This window comes from Callospermophilus lateralis, unplaced genomic scaffold (assembly GCF_048772815.1).
Source record: "Callospermophilus lateralis isolate mCalLat2 unplaced genomic scaffold, mCalLat2.hap1 Scaffold_1616, whole genome shotgun sequence".
In the NCBI taxonomy this organism is placed as follows: Eukaryota; Metazoa; Chordata; class Mammalia; order Rodentia; family Sciuridae; genus Callospermophilus; species Callospermophilus lateralis.
The window spans coordinates 288,199-294,942 of record NW_027512714.1 but is presented as its reverse complement, the minus strand read 5'-3'; positions in this window follow the sequence as shown (position 1 = coordinate 294,942).

Below are 6,744 nucleotides of genomic sequence, written 5' to 3'. Positions count from 1 at the left end.
CTCAATTCATAGTTTACTTAAGGACACATGTGGCTTAGGGAGAACTTCTTTCCACTGAAAGTGTTTCTTCAAACGAGATGAGAGTCGAAAAGAAGGTATTGAGAACACTAAGTAAAATGGCTGTGCTTTGTGGAATTGGCAGGATTCATCAATACATGTAACAATGTTTGTCACTGCCTTTGGACCTAACACGTATCAGTATAGATGAACAGAGGCACAGTAAGAAAGATAGCTGGCATAAAACACCAAGGGGATGGGGCTAATCTGCCTTACTAGGTTTATTTTTTTCACTCTGGTGGCACTTTCTGTTGTCTGTATGAATAGAGTTTCCAAGTACTTTCCCACTTAGCCGGCCTCTCTGTTATTCATACAGTTGAACTACCAGGGAGAGATGGATCAGTTTACCACCTGTGAGGCCTTTTATTCCACATTTTCTGCCCATTGCATGCTTTTGTTTTTTTTCAGCTCTTCCTACAAGCCCCCCTAATCCTGATCTCTCCTTAGGCCTTATGATTTCTTTAAGTGTCCCCTTTCATGAAGTCATGTGTACAGATATTATACCTGGTTCTATTGAACTCTACTTAATTCTTTCTCACCTCTGTGCTCCTTTTACCAAGTCACTCCTCAACACTTACTGTAACCCTTTGAATTTTTTGTCCATTGTCCTTTTAAAAAACTCTTTGAAAATTGAACCATTTCGCATGCAGATACAGTCTTCTTGATCTGCTATTGATCCCCCACTACTGACATTGTAAGTTATTGAAATGTGCACTTGCAGACCGTTTTCAGATTTTTGATTTCTGTATATCTATCTGTCTATCTATTTACAAACATAACATGGTATTCTGAAAATATCGTTCTGCTTTTGGAGCCCGACTTTGTGTTTTTCAGAAGCAGGCCTATTACACAGAGATGAATCCATGTTACCTAGATTGAGTTAAAACTGGTATGGGCACTGTGATTCCCATTATATTGTTCTACCTACTAATGGACAGTTAAGTTATATCCAGACCTCACCCGCTCCCCCATTAAGTAAAACCCCTGTGGAGAGACATGTAGATGCCTTTATGAACATATTGATAATTTTTCATGGCAGTGTTTTCCAAAAACCAGTTAGTAAAATCAATTTATTCCTTTGCAGCCTGAAATTACCTTCATTCCAGTTTACTGGTATAAGAACCGCAGTATATCAGCAACTATTCTCCAGTAGTAGTTCAGGCAGAAGTCATTCTAGATACCAATCAGGGCGGGATCCTCCATGTATTTTACACAGCCCATGGCAGGGGACATCCGTCCACTCGTTTAGAGCAACTGATGTTTTATGCTGGCAATTTAGGTTTATTTAAAGGACTGATTTGAAAACAGGTGAGACAGACTGATTAGATTTTTTATGTATGTTGGCTTTGTTTTTCTAGGCCTGAATTTTTCACATTTCAATTAATTGTAGGTCAAGTATCAGGCAGATTCTACTGGGCTTCAAATGTGATAAAGCTGCTTCTTACTTTTAAGAAGGCTGTTGCAATCCTGCATTTATTTTACTCCTCAGTGCATGTTTTAAACACAAGCACACACACACACACACACACACACACAAACACATAATTAGAGCACATTTAACACTCAAATAAAGCTTTAACTACTAAATCATAACTAGGGTATTTTTTTAATAAGTATTGTGTCTTGGTCTCTACTGGGGAAACATTGTTCAATGTGAGTTTTCTGGTTTGTTGTAGGGCAGTGAAAGTTCACTTGTTGGCAATGATATAGAAATGGGGATTAAGAGTTTAAAAGTTTTTATAGTAGGTAGGCAGAGTCAGAGTATGGAATCTAAGAATAAGAAATTGGGGAATTTCCTCTTTGTTTTTTCATTTCAATCTCCTAATAATTCATATATATTTTCCTAAAGTCTCCCAGAAAACAAGGACTGAGTCAATCCACATATCAGTGAACCATAGCAGAATGCAATTCTGAATTTCATATAAAGAGTCATAAAATCAAAAAGACAGGTGCTGGGGTTTTGGCTGAGCACTAGAGTGCTGGCTGTGCACTTTCAAAGGTCTTGAGTTGGATCCCCAACACCATAGGTGAAAGGAATGAATGAACCAATGCATGAGCGTATGATGAATGAATTAAAGGTATAAGGAGGAGGAGGAAGAGGAGGAGGAGGAGGAGAAATAGAAGAAGATGATGAGTAATTTGACAGAAGGAAAATAGGGGAGCAGAGTGAGTTTAAAGTGTGGTTTCCAATTCCCAAACGTTAAATTACAGCAGATGGGATAGAGAGAGAAGATGGGAGGGCAGGAGAGGGGGGATAGTAGAGGATAGAAAAGGTAGCAGAATACAACAGTTACTAATATGGCATTTTGTAAAAATGTGGATGTGTAAACAATGTGATTGTGCAACCTGTATATGGGGTAAAAATGGGAGTTCATAGCTCACTTGAATCTAATGTAGGAAATATGATATCTCAAGAGCTATGTAATGTTTTCAGCAACGAATACAAAAAAGAGGTCTTCATTTTTCTTTGTAGTTGAGATCTCCTGTTTCCGTGACATGTTTAGTTGTGTTCTCTCCTTTAGTCCTCCCATGCTCTAGTTATTCTGATATGGAGAAACTAGCTGATATGCCCAACCAGTCTGAAAATCAGTGACAATTTTTCATTAAGCCTAAAGTCACTTCACATTTGCTACAGTCATACTAAATACACTTCTTTGTTGGGAGTTTCAAATATGTTTCCATCAGCTAGATTACAAGTACCTAGAACACCCATTCTTGTTTATGTAATAGTGGCTTCATCAGATTAAATGCTGTACTCTGGAATAAAACAAAATAGGAATAATTTACTCATAAACTTCCTATGTAAACCATCTTTATTTACAAAATACTATCTTAAGAATTATAGTTTCATTGAGATTCAATTGGAGCCAAAGTATAGTCAATTACTGAAGTAAAAGCAGTTACTTAAAAACTAAAAATGAGAGAAAAGTCAAATTACATTTGAAGAGAGCGCAACAGTATGAGGTTTCTTGATTGGTTCTGGATGTTGAGTAACAGGCTCATTGGCAGGTGGAAGGAACCCTTCAGGGAACTCACTTGTACTTTCAGAATGCAGGTGTAGAGGGCTGAATTCCAGCTCTTGGGGGAAGATTGAGAGGAAAACCCTCTCCCTGCAAAGACACTTCGCATTGGAAATGGAGTGGGTGGCGGGCCAGGTGGAAAATAATCTCCAGGTTCCCATACAAGTTTCCTCGGAGAGGTGGAGGAAAAAAAAGGACCTCTTCTCATGAACTGACTCCTTGGGTCAACTGGAAACAAGGCACCTCTTTGATTGCCAGCTTCAGTTCTTCCTCATTCACTTGAAAGAGTCTCCAGTTTGTTTTAGCTTCAGCTATTTGTGATCTGAGGGTTTCAGATTCACCTTGGAGGGACCGTATCCTTCTTGATAGATGCGCCATCGTTTCATCCTGTTGACCATGTTTAGCCTTCTGTGCTTTGAGCTCTTCTTCTAGAAAGAGCATTTCAACGCCATGGCTGGATTCGGACCAATGCAGCTTTTCGTAGGTTGCCTCCAGATGTTGTGCTTCCCTTGAACCCTTCTCAAACCTGCAATCCTTTAAAGATGAGGCTAAGCCTTCATGTTTTTTTTCAACAAGGCTCACTTTTTCAAGAAGTCCACACTTTTTTTCAATAAGTCCCGCAAGATTTAGAGCCAGCTTTTTTTCTCTTCCCACGTAAAGCCTGCTACTAACCGACTGAGAACATCTCCAGAAAAGTGAGAGAACAGCCAAAAATCTAAGAGCTGTACACATCACCAACTCCCAAGGAAAGCCATAAGGAAGATGGCCTGGCTTCATGTCTTCGGACAATGCTGCCACAACCCTTGGTGCTTCTTCCAGAACCACTCACTAGTATGGCTGAGAGGCAGCCCTTGGCTCCTCCATCACACCAAGACGGCTTTGGCTCTTGCCACCACAACCACAGCCTGCCCAGGCAGGCCAACGCAGGCTGTGGACACTCAGGTGTTTGGTCAGGAACTCCAACCTGCACCAGGCAACGGACTGACCACTGCGATCCCCTTCAGGGTGTGAGCGTATGGCGGGTGGTGGGCGTATGGTGGTGGGAGCCATGATCAAGGGCTCCCAGGAGCCTTGTTGTGCTCAACTGCCCATCAGGGGAGTCTTGTCCCCTTCCCTACCCAGTGCATCCTCAAGTGCCACAGGTTTAGGTCCCTCCCACTCCAGCCAGAGAGAATTCCTCTCCATGCCACCCACCCCTTGATTTGGTTTAGGCCAGGCCAAGGCGGGGCTTAGTAGGAAGATTCCATCCAGTCATCATAACATTCAGTTTGTTGTCACTCAAATTCTAAAGCTGTCTAAACTGTTCAAACAGCTTTCTTGGCCTATATTGGTCTTTGTGTCGCTTGCCTTTTGTTTTATTTTATTTTATTTTATTTTTTTGGTTTTTTTTGGCCTTTTGTTTTAGTGACTCAGTCCTTTCCCTGCCCTTCTACTCTCCCTATTTCCTCCTTCCTTGCTTTCTTCCTCCCTTCCTGGTTTTTCTCCATTTCTTCTTCCTTCTTTTCTACCTCCATCCATCCCTCCAAATTTGCCTCCCTCCCTTCCAACTTTCTCTCTCCCTTCCGTCTTTTTTTTTTTCCTGCAAGTGTTTGGGGTGAAAATCCATGGCAGGCCAGCCCCAAGCTAGGCAAGGTCACTGCCAGTGAGCTGATACAACATCCCCAGACCTACTGCCACTTCCTACGCAAGTAATTTGAATTTTCTCTAAAGACAAACTCTCACATTAGTCTACTTTCAAAGTAATTTCAGAAGAGTTGCCAACATGGGCACAAATCAGTTATGACAAGTCATTTTTGAAAAGCACGGCACAGCTAAGGTTCCTAAAAAGAACTAGTTGAAAACTTTAGTTGGTTTTCATGTCAGCATTTCTAGACTAGTATATGTTGAAAATTCTTGAAACTCTTCTTTCAGATTTTTTTTTTTTTGGACTTTTCATGGGCTTAAAAACATCTAAGGAAGCTGGCTGGACCTTATAAATATATAGCCAAGAGAAGGATGGATATGAAACTCTGAAATGGATGTAACTCCTGAACATGAATTATATTGTTGATGTTAAGACAAAGAGGTCATGGCTTGATGTACAAAAAGGACATCCCAACATATTGTTTTCCTCCCAAGTTACACTTTACTTGTTGATGAGTCACATATGAGGTTCGAAGGAGAAGATGCACAAGTAATCACTGGTTTTGTAAGCATGCAAGTTCCAAGCTCATAGGCCACCATGCATGATTAGACCTGTTGTTATTTACACTTACACGGCCAGAGCTGTATCACTGTTTAAAAGTTGCCAAATGAGAGTCGCTTGTTTTCCGCTCCAGCACCTGTATCGAATGACCAGCTTTCAAGTGGACTTCCCTGAGCCTTTTCAGTATCTGAACATGCGAGTCCAAAACACTTTAGTCCTACTACTAAGAAGGATACTCATTGTAACACTGTTTTTCTGAACATTAAATGGACAATAAGATGACCCTGGTGTGCAAAGAACAGGACTCAGTGAAGATGTACTGCCTGCTGGTGCATGACACTTTTCTAGGTTTTACGGGCCATGTGGAGGAATCAGCCCAAACACCTAGAAATAGCACTCAATTCATAGTTTACTTAAGGACACATGTGGCTTAGGGAGAACTTCTTTCCTCTGAAAGTGTTTCTTCAAACGAGATGAGAGTCGAAAAGAAGGTATTGAGAACACTAGGTAAAATGGCTGTGCTTTGTGGAATTGGCAGGATTCATCAATACATGTAACAATGTTTGTCACTGCCTTTGGACCTAACACGTATCAGTGTAGATGAACAGAGGCACAGTAAGAAAGATAGCTGGCATAAAACACCAAGGGGATGGGGCTAATCTGCCTTACTAGGTTTACTTTTTTCACTCTGGTGGCACTTTCTGTTGTCTGTATGAATAGAGTTTCCAAGTACTTTCGCACTTAGCCGGCCTCTCTGTTATTCATACAGTTGAACTACCAGGGAGAGATGGATCAGTTTACCACCTGTGAGGCCTTTTATTCCACATTTTCTGCCCATTGCATGCTTTTGTCTTTTTTCAGCTCTTCCTACAAGCCCCCCTAATCCTGATCTCTCCTTAGGCCTTATGATTTATTTAAGTGTCCCCTTTCATGAAGTCATGTGTACAGATATTATACCTGGTTCTATTGAACTCTACTTAATTCTTTCTCACCTCTGTGCTCCTTTTACCAAGTCACTCCTCAACACTTACTGTAACCCTTTGAATTTTTTGTCCATTGTCCTTTAAAAAACTGTTTGAAAATTGAACCATTTCGCATGCAGATATAATCTTCTTGATCTGCAATTGATCCCCCACTACTGACATTGTAAGTTATTGAAATGTGCACTTGCAGACCGTTTTCAGATTTTTGATTTCTGTATATCTATCTGTCTATCTATTTACAAACATAACATGGTATTCTGAAAATATCGTTCTGCTTTTGGAGCCCGACTTTGTGTTTTTCAGAAGCAGGCCTATTACACAGAGATGAATCCATGTTACCTAGATTGAGTTCAAACCGGTATGGGCACTGTGATTCCCATTATATTGTTCTACCTACTAATGGACAGTTAAGTTATATCCAGACCTCACCCCCTCCCCCATTAAGTAAAACCCCTGTGGAGAGACATGTAGATGCCTTTATGAACATATTGATAATTTT